At 40.1% G+C, this 25,271-nt stretch overlaps 2 protein-coding genes across 2 annotated transcripts in view; one reads left to right on the forward strand and one right to left on the reverse strand.

Moving 5' to 3' along the window:
- The window catches only part of LOC128704930 (unc-112-related protein), a 452,607-nt gene that overhangs the window by 426,607 nt on the left and 729 nt on the right, over window positions 1–25,271 (reverse strand). The gene's annotated exons all lie outside the window — the stretch shown is intronic.
- Window positions 1–25,271, forward strand: part of LOC128704935 (protein mono-ADP-ribosyltransferase PARP11-like) — a 51,119-nt gene that overhangs the window by 20,195 nt on the left and 5,653 nt on the right. The gene's annotated exons all lie outside the window — the stretch shown is intronic.

Genomic DNA, 25,271 nt, shown 5'->3' on the forward strand with positions numbered 1-25,271 from the left:
TTGAGGTGTCAAGTCCTTTTCCGGGGTTACTTCCCTTCTTCTTTTAATGCCACTAGGACCAGCTTGAGAGTCACTGGACCTCTGTCGCACAACATATCTGTCCACAGAGGCCTGTACCTCCCGTTCCTTTATGACATTCCTAAAGTGTTTCACAACATTGTCAGTGTCACAATTAAACACTTGTTCAGGTTTCAATTCTTCACTGTCTATGTACTTGAATTCCTGCACATATTTTTCAGCTGATTTTTGGTCCGAACTGGCAGCCTCACCATGCCTTATCACACTATGTATGCCACTACGATTCTTAAATCTCTCAAACCAACTTTTGCTGGCCTTAAATTCACTCACATCACCACTAGTTGCAGGCATTTTTCTAATTAAATCGTCATGCAACTTCCTAGCCTTTTCACATATGATCGCTTGAGAGATGCTATCTCCTGCTATCTGTTTTTTGTTTATCCACACCAATAACAGTCTCTCAACATCTTCTTTCACTTGCGATCTCAGTTTCGAAAACATAGTTGCACCTTTGGCAAGAACAGCTTCCTTGATTGCCGTTTTCTTGGCCACAATAGTAGCGATGGTTGATTGGGGTTTTGTGTACAACCTGGCCAGCTCAGAGACACGCACTCCACTTTCATACTTAGCAATAATCTCTTTCTTCATATCCATAGTAATTCTCACCCTTTTTGCTGTAGGGTTGGCACTAGAAGCTTTCTTGGGGCCCATGGTGACTTATTTTGCAGGTGCAATCACTAAAAACACTGTGATAATATGAAATGTTCCGATTGTATGTTTGAATGGGACCGCGGTGGCTGGCTGGCTTGTAAACACTGGCCACAAGTGGACGCGTCTCGAACAGAACGAATCACGTTGGTCGAGTTTTTTAGCACTAATCGAGGCAAAATTTTTGCGTTAAAATGTATCGCTAGTCGGATTCAATGTTAGACGATGCCATCGTTGGTCGAGGGTCCACTGTACGGTGGACCCTCGACCAACGATATTAATCCATTCCCGAGAGCTCATCGTTAGTCGAAATTATCGTTAGTCAAGTTAATTTTCCCCATAAGAAATAATGGAAATCAAATTAATCCGTTCCTGACACCCCAAAGTATTGAAAAAATACATTTTTACCACATGAAATATTAATTTTAATACACACAAACTGAAGAAGACATGTACAATTACATGATACTTACCTTTATTGAAGATCTGGTGATGATTGATGGGATGGGAGGAGGGGAGTGTGTGGATGGTGTTAGTGTTTAGAAGGGGCATCCCCTTCCATTAGGACTTGAGGTGTCAAGTCCTTTTCTGGCATTACTTCCCTTCTTCTTTTAATGCCACTAGGACCAGCTTGAGAGTCACTGGACCTCTGTCACACAACATATCTGTCCATAGAGCTCTGTACCTCCCGTTCCTTTACGATTTGTCTAAAATGGGCCACAACACTGTCATTGTAATAGTCACCAGCACGGCTTGCAATAACTGTGTTAGGGTGATTTTCATCCATAAAGGTTTGCAGTTCAACCCACTTTGCACACATTTCCTTAATCTTTGAAGTAGGCACAATGGATTCCACAACTGGTATAGGCTTCTCAGGGTTAGCCCCAAACCCTTCAAAATCTTTCTTAATTCTCACCCTTTTTACCACAGGGATGGTCACCATGGGGCCCATGGTGTCTTATTTTGCAGGTGCAATCACTAAAAACGCTGTGATAATATGAAATGTTCCGATTGTATATTTGGATGCGACCGCAGTGGCTGGCTTGTAAACACTGAGCAGGCCACACTTGGACGCGTCTCGAATGTAACGAATGGTGTTGGTCGAGTTTTTTAGCGCTAGTCGAGGCAAAAATTTTGCATTAAAACGTATTGCTAGTTGGATTTAACGTTATACGATGCCATCGTTGGTCAAGGGTAATAAAGCATATTCTCCTGCTTCACGAGACTGAGCTCATAGCAACTGACAGTGGCTTCAAAGCCACCTCATCTTTAATGGATAATGTACTGTGTAGGTGCTTTACATAATGAGAAGCATTTCTTTTATTCATTGGAACCATGGCTAGGGGTAAAAGTAAGCAGGTTAAAACAATAAATGGAGAAAAAGAAATTGGAATGACTAATGCAGCAAGTAGCGCCACCAAACAGTACCAGCAGGTTGGTGTGGCGACCCTGGAAATTTGAAATTATGCTAGCCAAAATTAGTGCCGAATAACTGATTGCCGGATTTGTGATGGTGGACCTGTATTACAAAATGTAGTTTACATGTAATGAAATAATATTAATCATAAAAGAAAGCCACTAACATAGGGGTGGGCAATCCTTGGCACGCATGCCAAACCTGGCACGCCAACGACTTCTTTCCCGCACGTGAACCTCTGGTCTCATCTCAAAAAAAAAGATATTTATCACGTATCAGTTCCAACAAAAGCAGGGAAAATAGTCCGTCAATTCAGAAGATTATTCCACCACTTTTCGTGAAATTGTGTGGATAACATTAAATCTCTAAAAAAAATATTTTTTTGTTAATACCTTTGGGTGTGTGGAACGGATTAACTTGATTTACATTATTTCTTATGGAGAAAATGATTTTGGTTTTCAGAATTTTTGAGTTTTGTCAGACTCTGGAATGGATTAATCATGAAAACAGAGGGTCCACTGTATGTATATCACTATTACAAATTCTATTTGCATTCTGCCGTTTACAGATTGTACAGGATGTCACAAATACTGGCCAAGAATTGATGTCATTCAAATGAAGAGGATATTAGAGAATTTAAAGAATATTGGACTGAAAAATTTGGCATGATTAACCCTTTCAGGGTTTCAGCCATACTAGTATGGTTTACGCACCAGGGTTTTTGACATACTAGTACTCATAAATTCTAGCACCCTCAAATCTAGCGAGAGAAAGCTGGTAGGCCTACATATGAAAGAATGGGTCTGTGTGGTCAGTGTGCGTGGTATAAAAAAATCCTGCAGCACATAGTGCGTAATGAGAAAAAAAAAACTAACCATGTTTTTGGATTAAAACAGCGACTTTGCACTGTATTTTCGTATGGTATTTATTGTTGTATTCTAGCTTTCCTGGTCTCATTTTATAGAATTGAAGACATATTACAGAAATTGAGATGATTTTGACTGGTTTTACAAAGAAAAGTACCTTGAAATTGAGCCCAAAGTAGCGGAAATGTTCGATTTTTACCAAAGTTCAAAAGTAAACAAATCATACTATGCGTCCAATACACGTCAACTGGCGAGTCTAATATTCTTTCACAAATGCGCTGATATTATTTATACCATTTCTACACTAATGCAGTATTCTGCATAACAGTAAATCTTCTATTTTTTTGTGAGAATAAAAATTCAAAGTGGAAAGCAAAAGAATGTAAGAGGGAGGTGGGGACATGACTAATGAACAGAGGAAATGTTTTTTAGTGCCAGGAATGTCTTTCTTGTTTATTCTGGACCCTATTCGGAAATTGGCATCTTTTGAAATTTGTGTGAAATTGGCAAAATTGCTAAATTCTGACCACTGTATTGGATAGTTCAAATCGGTAAATGGGTGGTTTCTTGTATTCGTTCGATAGAAAAAATAGAGTTCTAGAGAAATAGTTATGATTTTTGTTGACAAATACACTGGAATTGGCTGAAAATAGGGCTCAAAGTGCGCAAAATTGCCGATGAGTAAACATCGTCGAGACCGCTAACTTCGCGAGAGCATAATTCCGTAAGTTTTCCATCAAATTTCATACTTTTGGTGTCCTTATGATCGGGAAAAGTTTCTCTATCTTTTCATAAGAAAAAAAATAATTTTTTTTTTAAATTTGGCCGACCCTGAGAACAAGTCTCTGAGAGGGCCTGTCAACCCTGAAAGGGTTAAGAAAGATAATAAAGGATTATGCATTGTCTGTTCTGAATCCGTTGTTTGTAGGACTTCTTCTGTGAAGAGACACTTGAAACTGCTCATAAAAACTTAAGCAAGAAAACTGAGCAAGAAGAAAGGGAAGTGATTTCTCGTGAATTGAGCAAGACAAAAAAAAAGTCTGATACTTTGAGGAAATTTATTTCAGGTAGGCCTAGTTCCAACTAAGTTGCTGCTAGCTTTGAGATCTCCAAAGTTATTGCTCAACATGGAAAGCCACTTAGTGATGGGGAGTATATTAAAGAAGCATGGTTAGAATATGAGCATTAAAGATTTCTGTGAGCAGAATAACGGTTAAGGATAGCAGAGGATACTTAAGCTGGAAAGGAATGCAGCAGAACAATTAACAAAGGATTTGGCATCAAGTAAGTTCTTTTCTATCTGTGTTGATGAAAGCACAGACATTACATCATCAGCTAGGATCGCAATTTTTTCTCGATTTTGTAGTGGTAACGAAGTATGTGAAGAGACAAATAATCTTGTAACACTAGCTGAGCGTACTACTGGGGCTGAAATATGTAAAGCAGTTATGAGCGAATTATTTATTCAACAAATTGACATTTCAAATGTAGCATCCGTTAAAACAGATGGTGTACCCAGCATGATTGGTAAGGAAGCAGGATTTGTAAATCTGTTTGCAAAAGATGTTGGTCACCCACTGATAAGCTTTCATTGAGTCATACACGAGGAGGCTTTATGTGCAAAAACTGGTCTAAAAGAACTTCAAGAAGTGATGCAGTCACCAAGATTGTTAATTACATTTCTGCACATGCTGTGAATAAAAGACAATTTCAGAATTTATTGAAGGAGGTGGATTTGGTCTACAAAGGACTAACAATGTTCGGTGGCTTAGTCAAGGTTTTGTTTTGAAATGATTTGTTGAATGCCTGAATGGGATAAATCTCTCTTTGAGTAACCAACAAGCGTCTTATAAAGATATGTCTGATATCATGTGGGTTTGTAAACTGGTGTTTTTTCAGATTTTTGCAAACATTTAAATGATTTGAACATTAAATTACAGGGCTCTGGTAAGACACTTGATGTTGTGTTTGATTACATAAAGGCATTTGAAATGAAGCTAGGAATTTTTAGTAGGGATATAGATAGTGAGAGTTTAAATACTTTCTAAACCTAAGGAGATACATCAGTGATCTGTCAAAGAATGACAAAACAGAGAGCCAGTGTCTTCAAACACTATTTTTGAACATCACTGAGTCAACTGTTGAGCAGTTCTCTACAAGAATTGCAAAGTTCACAGAACTTGGAGAGTGCAAAATTCATTAAGTTTCCAGACAGTATAAAACTGGAGGAACTAAACTTGCAGATGGATATGGATGATTTTGAAATGCAGCTGACTGAATTTCAAAGTAGCTCAATTTGGAGACAAATTGGTTGACCTTAGAGCTTACTTCGAAAATATTGAAAAGGAGTAATTAGAGAGAGGAAAAACAGAGAAATGCAGAAAATGAGGCATTAACCCTTTGACTGTTTACGTCATACATATACATCTTACGCGCCACTGTTTCTAACGTATTTAAACGCTTAAATTCTAGCGGCTTCAAATCAAGCAGGAGAAAGCTGGTAGGCCCACATGTGAGAGAATGGGTCTGTGTGGTCAGTGTGCACCACATAAAAAAAATTCCGCAGAATGCAGTGCATAAGGAGAAAAAAAACTAAAACGCCCAATTTGAGGTGTATTTTCGTAGTATTTATCGTTATATTCTCGTTTTTATGATCTCAGGTGATAAAATGTAAAACATATTACAGAAATATAGATGATTTTCATTACTTTTACGATGAAAACGACCTTGAAATTGAGCTCAAAGTAGCGGAAATGTTTGATTTTTACCAATGTTCAGGAGTAAGCAAATTACACCACACGTCCAATACACGTCAACTGGGGAGTCTAATATTCTTTCACTAGTGCACTGATATTATTTAAACCATTTTTACAATAATGCAGTAGTCTGCATAACAGTAAATTTTATATTTTTTTGTATGAATAAAAAATCAAAATAGAAACCAATAGTAATATAAGAGGGGCCTAGAGATGTGACTAATGAACAGAGTTTATGTTATTTTAGTGCCAAGAATGTCTACATTGTTTATTCTGGACCCTATTTTGAAATTGGCATCTTTTTTAATTTGCATGAACTTGGCCAAATTGCCAATTTCTGACCACTTTATTGGGTAGCTCAAATCGGTAAATGGGCAGTTTCTTGTACTCAACTGATAGAAAAAATGGAGTTCTAAAAAATTAGCTGAGTTTGGTCAACTGGAACAACGGAATTGGCCAAAAACAGGGCTCAAAGTCGGCGAAGTTGCCGATGCGTATATGTTGCCGAGACCGCTAACTTCGTGGGAGCATAATTCCGTGAGTTTTCGACCAAATTTCATACTTTTGGTGTCATTACCATCAGGAAAAGATTCTCTATCATTTCAAAAGAAAATAATTTTTTTTTTCCAAAACTTTTGCGACACAGAATGACAGTTTCAGAAAGGGGTTTGCGACAGTCAAAGGGTTAAGGACCTGGAGCACTATTCCACAAAATTTTGTCTGTCTTAAGAACCTTGCAACAGCATTACTATCTGTTTTTTCACCTGCTTATTCTTGTGAATCATTGTTTTCAGTGGTAAACAAAGTCTGGTAATAGGAGTAGCCTTATGGATGAAACTGGTAGCGCATGCATATCTCTCAAGGTTACAAAATGTAAGCCTGATATACATTATCTGTCATCAGTGATGCAGCAGCAGAAGACTCGCTGATGCTAAATAAATAAAAGGTCCATAATTTTTCTCTGACTGCATATTGGAATGGACAGTGATGTCATTTGTTTACTCTTGAACATTAGGACTGAAGAAGCCACTCGTGGCAAAACGTTTCCTTGAATAAATGTCCTGAACTGTACATAAGTGTCTTTTTCTACAACTTGTTGGTATCACCATACCATTTCCTCACGGGAGTTAATTCTTGGGTAGCTTTGGGTAGAGGTCATTTTGATAAGGACCTGCCTTTTATGGGCCAGTAGGCCTTCTGCAGTGTTTCTCCATTCTTATGTTCTTATTGCCCAAGAATCAAACACTGCTGCTACTTTGAGCTCAGTTTCAAAGTACTTTTCGTTGTGAAACCAATCAAAATCCTATCTATTTCTGTAATGTATCTTCCATTCTGTCAAATGAGACCAAAAAAACGAGAATGCCATCATAAAAACCACATGAAAATACCGCGAAGGGGCGGCTAATGGCTGAGAAGTGAACTCCATTATTTGTGGTCCGATTTCTTTCATTTGTGGTGTACATTAACCCTTTGACTGTCGCGGCCGTATATATACGTCTTACGAGGTACCGTGTTTGACGTATACATGTATATACTCATAAATTCTAGTGGCTTCAAATCAAGCAGGAGAAAGTTGGTAGGCCTACATGTGAGAGAATGGGTCTGTGTGGTCAGTGTGCACCATACAAAAAAAATCCTGGAGCACGCAGTGCATAATGAGAAAAAAAAACTCCGACCGTTTTTTTTTAATTAAAATGCCGACTTTGTGGTCTATTTTCGTATAGTATTTATGGTTGTATTCTCGTTTTCATGGTCTCATTTGATAGAATGGAAAACATATTATAGAAATAGAGGTGATTTTGATTGATTTTACTATAAAAAGAACCTAGAAATGGAGCTCAAAGTAGGGGAAATATTTGACTTTTGCCAATGTTCAAAAGTAAACAAATGATGCCATTGTCCAATAAATATCCAACTAGCCATTCTAATATGCAGTCATGTATGGGCTGATGTTATATATACAATTATTACAGTATTGCAGTAGTCTGCATAATAGTAAGTCTTCTATTTTTTGTTTGAATAAAAATTCAAAATAGAAAGCAATAGTAATATCAGAGGGGCCTGGAGACATGACTGATGAACAAAGAAAATGTTATTTTAGAGCCAGGAATGTCTGCATTGTTCATTCTGGACCTTATTTTGAAATTGTCATATTTTTTAGTTTTTGTGAAATTGGCCAAATTGCAAATTTCTGACCACATTATTAGGTAGTTGAAATCGGTAAATAGGCAGTTTCTTGTACTGAATCGATAAAAAAAAATGGAGTTCTAAAGAAATAGCTATGAGTTTGGGCAACTGGAACAACAGAATTAGCCAAAAATAGGGCTCAAAGTGGGCGAAATCGCCGATTTGTAAACAGCGCCAAGGTCGCTAACTTCGCGAGAGCATAATTCCATCAGTTTTCCATCAAATTTCGCTTTTTTGGTGTCATTACAATCGGGAAAAGATTCTCTATCATTTCATAAGAAAAAATAATTTTTTTTTTTTTTTGAAATTTTGCGACACCAGGAGACACCTCAGGATTGGGGGTTGCGGCAGTCAAGGGGTTAAGAAGCATCTTTCCATCATACATTGCCCAAGTTTCAATAAGACAGTCTAACAAACAACTGAGATCCAATTCCCTAGATCAAGAGCAAGAGCGTCTGGAAATTTCGCTCACATCTGGAAGCAAAAAATCGACCAAGTGACTGCTCGTATCTGGAAAATATTTAAATTATTGAAGTATTTTATGGTGCCTGGAATTCCACTTGAACGAATTAATTTTATTTAAATTAATTTAACCCTTTGAGGGTTTCAGACGTACTAGTACGTCTTACGCACAGGGGTTTTTGACGTGCATTGTGGGAACGCCATCTTAGTAAACAATATCCACCATGCCTCGCGGTAAGAAGCTCCTCACTCCTCGGCGAATTGGGACACTTTTGTTCCCCAGTGACAGTTCTAATACAGATGGAAGTGCCAGTGAAGATGAGTTTCAAGGTTTTGGTGAGGTTTTGACCGAAACTAATGACCATAATATCGGTAATAGTGAGGAAAACCCAGACGACCCTCAGCCTTCCACCTCTGGTGCTGGGCCGTCTTGTTCACGTTCAGTTGTACCAGAATCCAAGAGGAAACTTCTGTTTTCCCAAATCCCAGACTCAGATGAGAGCATGGGTGATGATAGTGATAGTGAATATGAACTACAAGCTCTTCAAACTAGTTCCAGTAGTGATAGTGAAGTGCAATATTCCCCAGTGAAGCATCAGTATATACGACGATATATGCACTCTGGTAGTGTGCCGTATGCTATTCCAAGGGGAAGGAGTGCATCTCGGAGAACATCCCGTGGCTGTACAACAGGAACAGAGAGTGAAAATGACGATGATACTGTTGCAATTGGGATGGAAAATGTGCGTGGTGGTAGTGGTGCTGGCGGTGAGGCACCAGCAGTGGGCCATGCTGCCACCCATGCTGCCACCCACGCCGCTGCCTCAGCTGATCTACAACAAAGGCCACCATCCCCCACCCACCCACTACACCAGCCTCCACAACCACAACCTCCACAACCACAACCACCTGTCACTGTCCAGTACCCACCAGCAGACCGCACCTGGGATTGGCAGGCAGCTATCAATTTTGTTCCAAATGCCCACCAGTTTGATGACAGCCAAAGTGGAATACGGCCATCTTGTACACTTGGGAACAATGCCACTGAACTGGAATGTTTCGAGTTATTCTTTGACGAACCACTGATGAAAAGTATTGTCATGGAAAGCAACACATACTACGAGTACACCATGGCAAACACATTACTTTCACCAAAATCATGTCTACACCAGTGGAAGGAGGCAACTGTGGCTGAGATGTATCTTTTCTTTGCCACAATAATGCTTATGCCACATGTGTATAAGCACAAAGTGAAATCATACTGGTCAACAGACCGCCTGATTGCAACCTCAGGTTTCAGTGATATAATGCCAGTGAATCGATTTGTGCTAATGTTACGTATGCTTCACTTCTCAGACAAAACCAGGCCTGACAGAACTGACAGGTTATATAAGATTAGGAATGTGTTTGTGTATCTTAAAGAGAAATTCAGTACGCATTTTTATCCCTTCAGGAAGCTTGTAATTGACGAGTCTTTGATTCTGTTCAAAGGAAGACTCTCTTTCAAGCAGTACATACCAAGCAAGAGGAAACGCTTTGGTATAAAGTTGTTTGTGCTTTGTGATTGTTACAGTGGTCTGGTATTGGATATTATTGTGTACACTGGAAGTTATACATTGCAAAATACCAGGAAGTTATTGGGCATCTCAGGTGATGTGGTTAGAACAATGATAGAACCATACCTTGGTAAGGGGCATATATTATATACAGAAAATTGGTACACAAGTCCCTGACTCAGTGATTTTTTGCGAGTGAACATGACAGATGTGTGGCACAGTGCGTGCATATCGGAAACATATGCCCAGGTTTGACGCTGGCATTCGTAGAGGTGAGGTGCAGGCGTTTGCTGCCAATGACATCATGGCATTTCGGTGGCATGACAAACGAGATGTCACACTGTTGTCATCAGTTCACCCTAATGAAATGGCAGACAGTGGCAGGCAGCATAGAGAGAGCAATGAACCCATTCTAAAACCTGCAGCTGTGATTGATTACACCTTCAACATGCGTTCAGTGGACAAATGTGACATGCAGATTAGGTTTGCTGATTGTGTTCGCAAGAGTTATAAGTGTTACATCAAACTGTTTTTCCATCTTCTGGACATTTCCATGCTCAATGCTTATAATATGTATAAGATGAGGACCAGAAACAAACCACAGTACGACGAATTCTGTTTGTCTGTCATCAGACAAATAGTATTCAAGTACCAAGGAACAGCACCTGCAATTGACCGCCCACCAAATTATCAACAACTACCTGCTCGTCTGAAGCATGGTGACCACTTCCTGGTAAAACTGCCTGCTACTGCTTTCAAGAAAAAGGCTCAGAAGAGGTGTTACGTCTGTGCACATACAAAAAAACGCCCACAACAACACAGAGACACTCGTTTTATGTGTGAGGAGTGGAAAACACCACTGTGCATGACACCATGTTTCAAAGAGTTCCACAGGCTGCAGAACTTCTAGAAACATTCCCTGTGACTGTATATGTGTATATAAAATATAGAAAAATAGTAATAAACAACATTTCATATCGTTTGTTTGTGTAAATATTTTCTATAAACAAAATAATGACAACAGTGTTTATGCCCTTATTGTGTAGTATTGAAAAAGAAATAACTTACAAAATACTGATCATGTTGGCCTCAGAGGCCATAAAAGTTACTCAGAAAAAGAAAAATTGAAAAATAATTGAAAATAGTACATAAAAAAGTAAATAGAAAAATACCGGGTGACGGCAGTCGGCAGTGTTACCAGATGTTGTTCAATTTTGGCAAACTTCACGCCTCCATATCTCGGTAAGTATTGACGGTAAAAATTTTTTGTTTAGCCTATAATGTCTAGAAAAAAAAAACTATTTTTTCATAAGAAAAAATTATTTATTTATTTTTTTTGAAATTTGGCCGACCCTGAGAACGAGTTTCGGAGAGGGCCTGTCGACCCTCAAAGGGTTAAATGAATGAGGAGAACTGACTCTTCACACGAGCAAATCCAGATGCGAGCAAGGTCACGGAACAGATTAAACTCATTAGTGGACGTTCCACTGTATATTGAACAACCATGGTGACATCACACATCCTTGTCTAAGGCCTACTTTTACTGGGAAATAATCTCCTCTCCTACATACTCTAACCTGAGCCTTGTAAAAACTTTTCACTGCTTTCAATAACCTACCTCTTATTCCATACATCTGCAACATCTGCCACACTACCCCACTATCCACCCTGTCAAATGCCTTTTCCAAATCCATAGATGCCACAAAAACCTCTTTACCCTTTTCTAAATACTGTTCACCTATGTGTTTCACTGTAAACACTTCGTCTACACACCTTCCTAAAGCCTCCTTATTTATCTGCTATCCTACTCTCCATCTGACTCTTAATTCTTTCAATAACTCTGCCATACACTCTACCAGGTATACTCAACAGACTTATGCCCCTATAATTTTTGCACTCTCCTTTGTCCTTTTTGCCTTTATACAAAGGAACTATGCATGCTCTCTGCCAATCCCTAGGTACCTTACCCTCTTCCATACATTTAATAAATAATAGCACCAACCACTCCAAAACTATACTGCATACGTCATGTATGCAAGGAATTATTGTATACATGAAGTATGCAATAATTCCTTAAAATGCTCTATGATCTTAAGTTTATTATGATTTTTTAAGCAGTTTTAAACTGGCCCTGTCATCAGGCTATGATACAAGAAAATGACGTTATTAATCACTTGAGGGTCTGTGCCGTTGTTCTACGGTGTGAACTCGGCTCACTCAGATAAGCTGTAAGCAGTAAATTTGGGCCTAGATACAAAAGAATGGGTTTGTGTAGTATAAATGGGTCTGTGCAGAATAAAAAAATATCCTGCAGCATGCAGTGCATGAGAAAAAAAACTGCGACCATGATTTTGGTTTAACCCTTTCAGGGTTCGTCCCATAGATCTACGGCTGGTTGGTGAGTGTCCAAACCGTAGATCTATGCCAAAATTCTAGCGCCGTCAAATTTAGCGCGAAAGCGCTCATAGGCCTACATATGAGAGAATGGGTCTGCGCCGTGGGTGTGCGCCGTAAACAAAAAATCTAGGCGCCTGCATAGCATTGTGGGAACGCCGGCTCAGTCACCCTTGTTCACCATGCCTCGTCGCAAGTCAGCTCTCACTCCCCGGAAAATTGGGACTCTCCTCTTCCTGTCTGATAGTTCTGACACTGATGGAAGTGAAAATGAAGACGAATTCTACGGCTTTGATAAGTTAGTGACCGAAAATAATGACCAGGATATCGATAATAGTGCAGAAAACCCCGACGATCCTCGACCTTCTACCTCTGGTGTGGGCACTCGTGACTCACCGTCGGGTGTTCCTAAACGTAAGAGAAAACTAATATTTTCCCGTGGCCTGGCCTCTGACTTCAGTAATGACGATGATTCTGACGTGGATTGTGATTTTATTGCGCTCGACGATCATTCGAGTAGTGATAGTGAGGAATCATATTCACCAGTGAAGCGTCGGTATGTTCGCCGCTGCATGCGCTCGGGTAGTGTACCCTATGCTGTGCCCAGGGGACGGAGTTAATCCCAGAGTACATCCCGTGGCCCTACACCCGTTTTAGGTAGTGATAGTGAGGATGATGTGGCTACACTTGGCATGGATGGGCCACAGACATCAGTGGATGGTGTTAGTGGGGCTGGTGGTGGTAGTGGCACCGCCATGCGTGACTCGCTGTGCCACGCGGGAACCCACGCTGCTGACTCATCAGTTCAAGGACAAAGCGGAGCGTCACCCACCAGCCCGCCACAACCACCCGTACAACCAGCCTATGATGTCCAGTATCCACCAGCAAACCGTATCTGGGATTGGCAGCAAAATCCCAATTTTGTTCCCAGCCCTCACCACTTTGATGACTCGCAAAGTGGAATTCTACCTACCTGTCCCCTTGGAACCACGGCCAATGAACTGGAATTCTTTGAATTATTCTTTGACAAGCCATTGATGGAAATTATTGTCAGGGAAAGTAATAAGTATTTTCAGTACACCATGGCAAATACGATCTTATCACCACAGTCAAGACTACACAGGTGGAAAGAGACGACTGTTGCAGAAATGTATTTGCTTTTTGCAACAATAATGCTTATGCCTCACGTCTATAAGCATAATATAAAAGCATACTGGTCCACAGATCGGCTAATTTGTACCCCATCCTTCAGTGAAATAATACCAGTGAACAGGTTTATCTTACTGTTACGTATGTTGCACTTCTCTGACAAAACCAAGCCTGACAGAAGTGACAGGTTATACAAGATTAGAAATGTTTTCATGTATCTCAAACAAAAGTTCAGGATATACTTTTATCCATTCAAGAATCTTGTAATTGACGAGTCTTTGATTTTGTTCAAAGGTAGACTGTCATTCAAGCAGTATATACCGAGCAAGAGGAACCGCTTTGGTATAAAATTGTTTGTACTCTGTGATTGTGACAGTGGCCTGGTGTTGGATATTGTTGTATACACGGGTAGTAAAACATTGAAAGATACCAAGATGTTATTGGGTATATCAGGTGACGTAGTGAGAAACATGATGGCACCTTATCTTGGTAAGGGCCATACATTATATACCGATAACTGGTACACAAGCCCATTACTCAGTGATTTCATGCGAGTGAACAAGACAGATGTGTGTGGCACAGTGCGTTCTAATCGTAAACATATGCCCAGGGTCAACGCAGGTGTTCGTGGTGATGATGTGCAGGTGTTTACTGCCATTGACATCATGGCATTACGGTGGCATGACAAACGAGATGTCACATTGTTGACAACCATTCACCGTAATGAAATGCAAGACAGTGGCAAAGTTGATCGAGTGACTAATGAACGTATTCGAAAACCAGTGACAGTGACTGATTATACACAAAACATGCGCTTGGTTGACAAGTGTGACATGCAGATTGGTTTTGTTGACTGTGTTCGTAAGAGTTACAAGTGGTACATGAAACTTTTCTTCCATCTCATGGACATTTCAATGCTGAATGCATATAGTAATATGTACCAAATAAAGACTGGTAACAGACCACCGTATGGTGAATTTTGTTTGTCTGTTGTCAGACAACTCATAATGAAGTACCAGGTAACAACACCTGCAATACAACATGGTCCTCGAATTCATCACAATATACCCAAGCATTTGAGAAGAGAAGGTGATCATTTCATAATACAGCTTCCTTCAACTCAAAAGAAATTTGCTCAGAAGAGATGCATTGTCTGTGCACAAACAAAACGACGGCAACAAAGACGCAAAGACACTCGGTTTATGTGTGAGGAATGTAAGGTGCCTCTGTGCATGGTGCCTTGTTTCAAGGAGTTCCACAAGCTCCAGCAGTTCTAAAACCATGTCCAGTGATTGTAAATATGTAAATATATGATAGAACATTAGTATTATACAATATTTGTGCATGTTTATTGTAATAAACAACAGTGGTAAACAATAATATGATAATAACTTTAGTGCGGTTATTGTGTTCAATACAGTGAGTATATATATATCAATTATATACAGTATTGGTCTCTCAGGCCCCAAATGTTAGTAGGAATAGAAAAAAATTGGAAAAGAAAAGAAAAACAACTAAAACAACAAAATACAGTGGACCCCCGCATACCGATTTTAATCCGTGCAAGAGGGCTCATTGGTATGCGAAATAATCGGTATGCGAATGAATTTTCCCCATAAGAAATAATTGAAATCAAATTAATCCGTGCAAGACACCCAAAAGTACGAAAAAAAAAAAATTTACCACGTGAAATATACATTTTCCTACACACAAAGAGAAGGATACATGCACAATAGTAGAGTAGTACATGCACAGTATATATTGTGCATGTACTACTCTACTAAATGAAGAATAAATGACACTTACCTTTATTGAAGATGCAGCAATGACTGATGAGACAGTGTCCTGGGAGTGCCTTTTCCTCCTGAGTACTGTAGGTCCTCTTTGGTATTTTCTTCCAGAACATGCCTTATCACACTGTGTATGTCACTACGATTCTTAAATCTCTCAAACCAACCTTTGCTGGCTTTTAAATTCACCAATATGAGCACTAGTTCCAGGCATTTTTCCCTGTTCACCTGGGTGTTAGTCGACTGGTGTGGGTTGCATCCTGGGAGACAAGATTAAGGACCCCAATGGAAATAAGTTAGTCTTCGATGACACTGACTTTTTTGGGTTATCCTGGGTGGCAAATCCTCTGGGGTTAATTGTTTCTTGGTATATTCTCAATAAGCCACACCAATAACAGTGCTACAGCAGCAGCAAACGATGCTACAGCAGCAGCAGCAGCAGCAGCAGCTGTACCACCAATAGTAGCGATGGTTGATTGGGGTTTATTATACAACCTGGCCAGCTCGGAGACACGCACTCCACTTTCATACTTATCAATGATCTTTTTCTTCATCTCTATAGTAATTCTCACCCTTATTGCTGTAGGGTTGGCACTAGCTTTCTTGGGGCCCATGGTCACTTATTTTCCAGATAAAATCACCAAAAACACTAATAATACGAAATGTTACGATTGTATGCTTGGATGCTACCGCGGAGGCTGGCTGGTAAACAATGCCACCGGCGGAACATGTGAGGCTGGCTAAGGCGCACATTGGACGCGTCTCGGACGAACAGCGGTGAGCGGGTTTTTAAGCGGTATGCGAGGCAAAATTTTTGCGATTAAAGCAAGCGGTATGCGAATTAATCGTTATGTGATGCCAACGGTATGCGGGGGTCCACTGTAATATAATACGCGTATGTGGAATTCGTCGATGTTGCCGCCACCACATCATTTTCTACAAACTTCTTGGCACTGTATCTCGGTAAGTACTGATCAGATTCTAATTTTTTTTGTTTTATTACCTTCACAAAAATATGCTCTTTAATTCTGTAAGAAAAAATAATTTTTTTTTTTTCAAAATTTCTTGGACACTGGTGCGTGACTTCAGATTTTGGCCTTGGACCCTGAAAAGGTTAATCCGTGCAAGACACCCAAAAGTATTGAAAAAAAAATTTTTTTACCACATGAAATATTAATTTTAATACACACAAACTGAACATTACATGCACAGTTACATGAGACTTACCTTTATTGAAGATCTGGTGATGATTGATGGGATGGGAGGAGGGGAGAGGTGTTAGTGTTTAGAAGGGGAATCCCCTTCCATTAGCACTTGAGGCAGCAAGTCTTTTTCTGGGGTTACTTCCCTTGTTCTTTTAATGCCACTAGAACCAGCTTCAGAGTCACTGGACTTCTGTCGCACAACATATCTGTCCATAGATACCTGTACCTCTCGTTCCTTTATGACTTTCCTAAAGTGGTTCACAACATTGTCAGTGTACAGGTTGTCAACACGGCTTGCAGTAGCTGTGTCAGGGTGATTTTCATCAAAAAAGGTTTGCACTTCAAGCCACTTTGCACACATTTCCTTTATCTTAGAAGTAGGCAACATCTTCAATTTCTCTCTCCCCTCCTCCGAAGCAGTTTCCTCAGGTCTGCCCTCTTGCTGTTCAAGATGATCTAGCAGCTCATCAGTGGTTAGTTCTTCACTGTCCTCCACCACCAACTCTTCCACATCCTCCCCACTAACCTCCAACCCCAAGGACTTCCCCAATGCCACAATGGATTCCTCAACTGGCATAGGATTCTCAGGGTTAGCCTCAAACCCTTCAAAATCCCTTTTGTCTACACATTCTGGCCACAGATTTTTCCAAGCAGAGTTCAATGTCCTCTTGTCCTCTTAGTCACTTCCTCGCAAGCCTTACCTATAATGTTTACACAATTGAGGATGGTAAAATGATCTTTCCAAAACTCTCTTAGAGTCAGTTGAGTTTCTGAGGTCACTACAAAGCACCTTTCAAACATAGCTTTTGTGTACAGTTTCTTGAAGTTGGAAATAACCTGCTGGTCCATGGGCTGCAGGAGAGGAGTGGTATTAGGAGGCAAAAACTTCACCTTAATGAAGCTCATGTCCCTAGAAAGTCACTCTGCCACATCTGTAGGATGACCAGGGGCATTGTCTAATACCAGGAGGCACTTAAGGTCTAATTTCTTTTCAATTAGGTAATTTTTCACATTGGGGGCAAATGCATGGTGTAACCAGTCATAGAAAAAGTCCCTAGTGACCCATGCCTTACTGTTTGCCCTCCACAGCACACACAAATTAGCCTTGAGGACATTGTTTTTCCTGAACACTCTGGGGGTTTCAGAGTGATACACCAATAAAGGCTTCACTTTGCAATCACCACTAGCATTGGCACACATCAACAGAGTAAGCCTGTCTTTCATAGGCTTATGTCCTGGGAGTGCCTTTTCCTCCTGAGTAATATACGTCCTGCTTGGCATTTTCTTCCAAAACAGGCCTGTTTCGTCACAATTAAACACTTGTTCAGGTTTCAGTCCTTCACTGTCTATGTACTCCTTGAAGTCCTGCACATATTTTTCAGCCGATTTGTGGTCCGAACTGGCAGCCTCACCATGCCTTATCACACTATGAATGCCACTACGCTTCTTAAATCTCTCAAACCAACCTTTGCTGGCCCTAAATTCACTCACATCACTAGTTGCTGGCATTTTTTTAATTAAATCGTCATGCAACTTCCTAGCCTTTTCACATATGATCGCTTGAGAGATGCTGTCTCCTGCTATCTGTTTCTCGTTTATCCACACCAATAACAGTCTCTCAACATCTTCTATCACTTGCGATCTCAGTTTCGAAAACATAGTTGCACCTTTGGCAAGAACAGCTTCCTTGATTGCCGTTTTCTTGCCCACAATAGTAGCGATGGTTGATTGGGGTTTATTATACAACCTGACCAGCTCAGAGATACGCACTCCACTTTCATATTTATCAATGATCTCTTTCTTCATCTCCATAGTAATTCTCACCCTTTTTGCTGTAGGGTTGGCACTAGAAGCTTTCTTGGGGCCCATGGTGACTTATTTTGCAGGTGCAATCACTAAAAAGGCTGTGATAATATGAAATGTTCCAGTTGTATGTTTGGAAGCGACCACGGTGGCTGGCTGACTTGTAAACACTGGCACCAAAGGGACAAGTGAGGCGCGCTCAGGCCAAAGTAGACGTGTATGGTACGGAACGAATAGCGCTGGTCGGGTTTTTAAGCGCTAGTCGAGGCAAAATTTTTGCGTTAAAATGTATCGCTAGTCAGATTTATCGTTAATCGATGCCATCGCTGGTTGAGGGCCCACTGTATATACGTCAAACACGGTACCTTGTAAGAGGTATATATACGGCCGCGACAGTCAAAGGGTTAACTGTGACGAAACAGGCTTGTTTTGGAAGAAAATGGCAAAAAGGACCTTCATCACACAGGAGGAAAAGGCACTGCCAGGACACAAGCCTATGAAAGACAGGCTTACTCTTTTGTTCTGTGCTAATGCTAGTGGTGATTTTAAAGTGAAGCCTTTACTTGTGTATCATTCAGAAAATCCCAGTGTGTTTAAGAAAAACAATGTCTTTAAGAACAAGTTATGTGTCTTGTGGAAAGCTAATCATAAGGCATCGGTCACAAGACAAATTTTCAAAGAGTGGGTCTATGAAGTGTTTGGCCCCAGTGTGAAAAAATACCTCCAGGAAAAGAAATTACTACTCAAGTGCCTCCTGTTAATGGACAATGCTCCTGCTCATCCTCCAAACTTATTAGACCTCTTGTCTAAGGATTTCAGTTTTATAAAAGTGAAGTTCTTGCCTCCTAACACCACTCCTCTCCTCCAGCCCATGGACCAGCAGGTCATTTCTAACTTCAAAAAACTCTACACAAAAGCAGTGTTTGAAAAGTGCTTTGAAGTGACCACAGACACTAAGTTGACCCTAAGAGAGTTCTGGAGGAATCACTTCAACATCTACAGCTCCATAAGCCTTATAGGTAAGGCTTGGGAGGGAGTGACTTCCAGGACTTTGAACTCTGCTTGGAGACAATTGTGGCCAGATTGTGTCCAAAAGAGGGATTCTGAAGGGTTTGAGGTTGACCCTGACACTGACCCTTACCCAACTCACCCTCTGCCTGTTGTGGACTCTATTGTGGCATTGGGGAACACCCTGGGGTTGGAGGTGAGTGGTGAGGATGTGGAAGAGTTGGTGGAGGACCACAGGGAAGAGCTAACCACTGAAGAGCTATTTGTCCTGTTTCCTGACGAACCTTACCTAACCTAACCTAACTGAAGAGCTGCAAGAGCTTCATCTGGAGCAGTATCAGACCACAGCTGAGGAACTTGCTTCAGAGGAGGAGGAAGAGTGGATAAGGTGCCTTCTTCAAAGATTAAGAAGATTTGTGCCAAGTGGAATGATGTCCAAATGTTTGTGCAGAAGTACCACCCTGAGCAAGCTGAAACAAGCCATCTTTGCAACAAGTTCAGTGACAGAACCATGCCCCATTTTAGGGAAATGTTAAAGAGGCACCAGAGACAGAGGACTGTGGACAGTTATTTTGAGACAGGGGTCCAGTGACTCTCAAGCTGGTCCTAGTGGCATTAAAAGACAGAGAAGGGAAGTAACCCCAGAGAGGGCTTTACCTGAAGTCCTCATGGAGGGGGATTCTCCTTCCAAACACTAACCCCAGCTCCCTCTCTCCTCCTCCCTATCTTCCAGATGCCATCACCAATCTTCAATAAAGGTAAGTAAAAATGTTATTTTATATGTATTACTATACATAATTAAAAACTATAGTATTTGTTGTATGTAAAACTGTAATTAATCTCTATAAAATGTATTTTTTGTGTGAATATTTTTGGGTTTCTGGAACAGATTAATTGTATTTCCATTATTTCTTATGGGAAATATTGCTTCGAATTTCAGACTTTTCGAATTTAGAAGTAGCTCCTGGAACGGATTAAGTTCGATTTTTGAGGTTCTACTGTACTTTTAACCTTTCATCCACTGTTGACAGGAATTTAATTGAATCAGTGTTTTCACAAAAAGCATTTTTGAATATATGAATATATCTTTTGTCTTATATAAATTAGATTCACTTATAATTAATAATCTACTGTACAACTATGAAATAATTACTATCCTACTGTACAACTATGACATAATCCTTAGTGTTAAGTAGTCTGTAAGCCAATAATGTTAAGTTGGCCCATAATGCCTAGGCATAATAGAGGCTCTCTTTGCATTGCAACCCACTATTGTAAATACATAATCTCAATGTACTGTTTGCAAAGACATAAATAAATAAAATAAATAAATAAAGGGTTAAGCGGTGGAGTATGCTGTCTATTGCAGGAGTTGGTAATCAATCGCACTGCAGCTTTTTTGTTGGGTTCTTAAAGGTTTAGGGTGACTTGAAGTGGTTGAGAAAATCAGCTCTAATATACATCATTTAGGTATGAAAACTGGTCAGATAGCCCATCATAAGTCCAAGGCATTGGTAAACAAGTACAGTCGACCCTCAACTAACAGCGGCATTAAGTAACGGCAATTTCGTCTAACGGCGCTTTTTGGCATAAAAAAATGCCTCTACCAATGGCGAAAAACCCAACCAATGACATTTGTCGGAAACGTGTCGATGCAGGCCCAGCCGCTCCAAGAGTCAGTGTGCCATTGTTTACAAGCTGTTGCGGTCAGTTTCCACGTTTGCCTCCCATATATTTTGGATTAATCCACTGTTTCTAGTGCTTGTAACTGCTAAATAAGCCACATGGGCCCCAAGAAAGCTTCTAGAGCCAGCCCTTTGGTAAAGGATGTGAGAAACACGATAAAATTCAAGAAAAAGTTTGTAGAAAAATACGAAAGTGGTAGTGGTAGTGATGGTGGTAGAGGGTGGTGCTGGTTGTGATGGCAGTAAGGGGTGGTAGAGGGTGGTAGTGATGGTGGTAGAGGGTGGTAGTGATGGTGGTAGAGGGTGGAAGTGATGGTGGTAGAGGGTGGTCCAGTGATTCTCAAGCTGGTCCTAGTGGCATTAAAAAATCAAGAAGAGAGATAACCCCACCAAAGGACTTGGTACCTGAAGTCTTTATGGAAGGGGATTCTCCTTCCAAGCAATAGACAATCCTGAATCTCCCCTGCTGCTGGCACATCACTCCCATTCCTTTCTATATAAGGAAATGTATATTTCATGTAAATTTTTTTTTTCAGACTTTGGGGTGTCAGGAACGGATTAATTCTATTTCCATTATTTCTTATGGGGAAAATTAACTCGACCAACAGCAATTTTGACCAATGGCAAGCCCTCTGGAACGGACTAATGCAGTTGGTTGAGGGTCCACTGTACATCACTAAGTGAGGAGAGGCTGTACTTACTAATCTAATATAGAAGTCCAAACAAATGTATTATTTAAACAGATTTAATGAAGAGGCAATATGAAAAAGACTGGAAAACTCTCTGAAATTTTGGGCACTAGAAAACTTAGCGAAACCAGACGAACCACACATACAGCCTATACACACTGCCAGTAAACTTAATGTCTTCTTTTCTACTATAGGATCAAAACTAGCAAGCAAAATCCCAAACAAATACTCAGCCACAAGACTACCTCCCTGGTAATTGCCCACATACTCTATATAGCGCCAACAAATCCTAATGAAGTCTCACTAATAATTAAATCATTAAAAAACAAGGCAGGAGACCTAAATAATTTGTCACCAATCATGTATAAAAAAGCAGCTCATGTGCTGACCACCATTATTACAACACTATTTAACAAATCTGTTGAATCTTCGACATTCCCATCCAGACTCAAGACAGCAAGGGTCACCCCGATCCTCAAAGGAGGTGATCTTACAGAATTAAATAACTACAGATCAACATCTAACCTGCCTTTGCTCTCTAAAATCTTCGAAAAAATAATACATAACCAAATCCACTCCTACCTCCTATCCCATAACATACTGAACCCCTGCCAGTTTGGGTTTAGGCCGAAAAAAAGCACGAACGATGCATTTATTCAGATGCTCAAATTACTATATACAGCACTTGAAAAAATGAATATCCTCTGGAGCTCTTCATAGACCTATGGAAAGCATTTGATACAGTAGACCACAATATCTTGCACCTAAAACTAGAGCATTACAGGGTCAGAGGACACTCAATTACCTAAAATCTTATCTTACTGGTAGGCACCAGTATCTATACACAATTGGTGTGACCTCAAATACTCAGCCTGTAGTTGTTGAAGTGCCACAGGGAAGTGTCCTAGGTCCTCTACTTTCTTATTTACATCAATGACCTCCCAAATGCATCGCAACTCCTTAAACCAATTCTATTCGCAGGTGACACCACTTATGTCTTCTCCCACCCAAACCTGGCTATACAGTGGACCCCCGGTTAACGAACTTTTTTCATTCCAGTAGTATGTTCAGGTGCCAGTACTGACCGAATTTTTTCCCATAAGGAATATTGTGAAGTAGATTAGTCCATTTCAGACCCCCAAACATACACGTACAAACGCACTTACATAAATACACTTACATAATTGGTCGCATTTGGAGGTGATCGTTAAGCGGGGGTCCACTGTACTTGGTAACACTGTAAACAGCAAGCTACATAAAATATCAAACTGGATGATGACCAATAAACTTACTCTCAATATAGACAAAACCTGGTGGCTAAAGCTCTTGCTTCACACACGGAGGGCCCAGGTTCGAATCCTGGCGGGGTGGAAACATTTTGACGTGTTTCCTTACACCTGTTGTCCTGTTCACCTAGCAGCAAGTAGGTACCTGGGTGTTAGTCAACTGATGTGGGTCACATCCTGGGGGACAAGATTGAGGACCATAATGGAAATAAGACAAACAGTCCTTGATGACGCACTGACTTTCTTGGGTTATCCTGGGTGGCTAACCCTCCAGGGTTAAAAATCTGAACAAAATCTTATCTTCATGCTTTTTGGAAACAGAGCATTAAATATCCAGCTAAACATATCAATAAATGGTTCACCCATTACAAGACACACTGAGGGCAAATTTTTAGATCTCCACCTTGACTGTAATCTTAAATTTCAGACCCACATCCAGCATATAGCTAAGGAAGTTTCCTAAACAGTAGGCATCCTTTCCAAGATACGATACTATGTACCCCAAAGGGCGCTCCTTACTTTATATCACTCTAATATACCCTTACCTCACCTATGGTATTTTTGTGCTTGGGGATCTACCACAGCCAATCACCTTAAACCTTTAATAACCCAACAAAAAGTGGCAGTGTGAATGATCACAAACTCCTGTGCCAGACAACACACCCCACCACTCTTCAAAAGCTTGAACTTACTTAATATACAAAATATACACACTTATTATTGTGCCTACTATATATACAAAACTTTAACCCTTTGACTGTCGCAAGCCCCTTTCTGAAACTGTCATTCTATGTCGCAAATTTTTTGGAAAAGAATGATTTTTTTCTTATGAAATGATAGAGAATCTTTTCCCGATGGTAATGACACCAAAAGTATGAAATTTGGTCAAAAACTCACGGAATTACGCTCCCGCGAAGTTAGCGATCTTGGCGACATACACGCATCAGCGATTTTGCCCACTTTGAGCCCTGTTTTTGGCCAATTCCATTGTTCCAGTTGACCAAACTCTTAGCTATTTCTTTAGAACTCCATTTTTTCTATCAGTTGAGTACAAGAAACCGCCCATTTACCGATTTGAACTACCTAATAAAGTGGTCAGAAATTGGCAATTTGGCCAATTTCACGCAAATTAAAAAAGATGCCTATTTCAAAATAGGGTCCAGAATAAACAATGTAGACATTCTTGGCACTAAAATAACATATCCTCTGTTCATTAGTCACGTCTCTAGCCCCTCTTGCATTACTATTGCTTTCTATTTTGATTTTTTATTCATACAAAAAATACTCCCCAGTTGATGTGTGGTGTGATTTGCTTACTCCTGAACACTGGTAAAAATCAAACATTTCTGCTACTTTGAGCTCAATTTCATTGTGAAACTAATCAAAGTCATCTCTATTTCTGTAATATGTTTTCCATTTTATCATGTGAGACCATGAAAACTAGAATACAATGATAAATACTATACGAAAATACACCTCAAAGTCAGCATTTTAATCCAAAAAAATGGTCAGTTTTTTTTTCCCCATTATGCACTGCATGCTGCAGGATTTTTTTATGTGATGCACACTGACCACACAGACCCATTCTCTCACATGTGGGCCTACCAGCTTTCTCCTGCTCGATTTGAAACCGCTAGAATTTATGCGTATTAATACATGTATGTCTGAAACACTGGGTCGTAAGACCTATATATACTACCAAAACAGTCAAAGGGTTAAACTCCAATATCAACCCTCCACTCAAACTTCTCCTAGACAGCTTCAACAGAATACATAGGCATGACACGAAGCACAAAACACTTTTTGACATCCCTCGTGTCCGTCTCACACCATGCAAAAATGCAATGCACAGAAAGGACCCAAATGCCTGAAACAGCAAGAGGTCCCCTGTCCACAAATCAATATAGGACTATACTCAAAAATCACCTCATCTCTCAATAACAACCATACCCACACTATGCTAAACTCTAACCAAATTTAAAGCAACTCTCTCAAATATTTTATTATCCCTTAACCCTTGTTGACACTGGAATGATGAATGCATACAATATGTTCCAGATGAAGACTGGTAACTGACCACCATATGCCCAATGCCTGCACAACACATGTGTCATGGTACTGATCACTAAATACCCTCTTGTTTGAAGTATGGTGATCACTTTCTAACTGCATTTCCTGTTACAGACAAGAAGAAATGGTTTCAAAACAGATGTAATGTCTGTGCACACTAGTCTAGGTGCTCAATATAGTGCAGGGAAATCAATTTTGTGTGTAGGGAATGTAAAACACTGA

Source organism: Cherax quadricarinatus, chromosome 91 (assembly GCF_038502225.1).
Source record: "Cherax quadricarinatus isolate ZL_2023a chromosome 91, ASM3850222v1, whole genome shotgun sequence".
NCBI lineage: Eukaryota > Metazoa > Arthropoda > Malacostraca > Decapoda > Parastacidae > Cherax > Cherax quadricarinatus.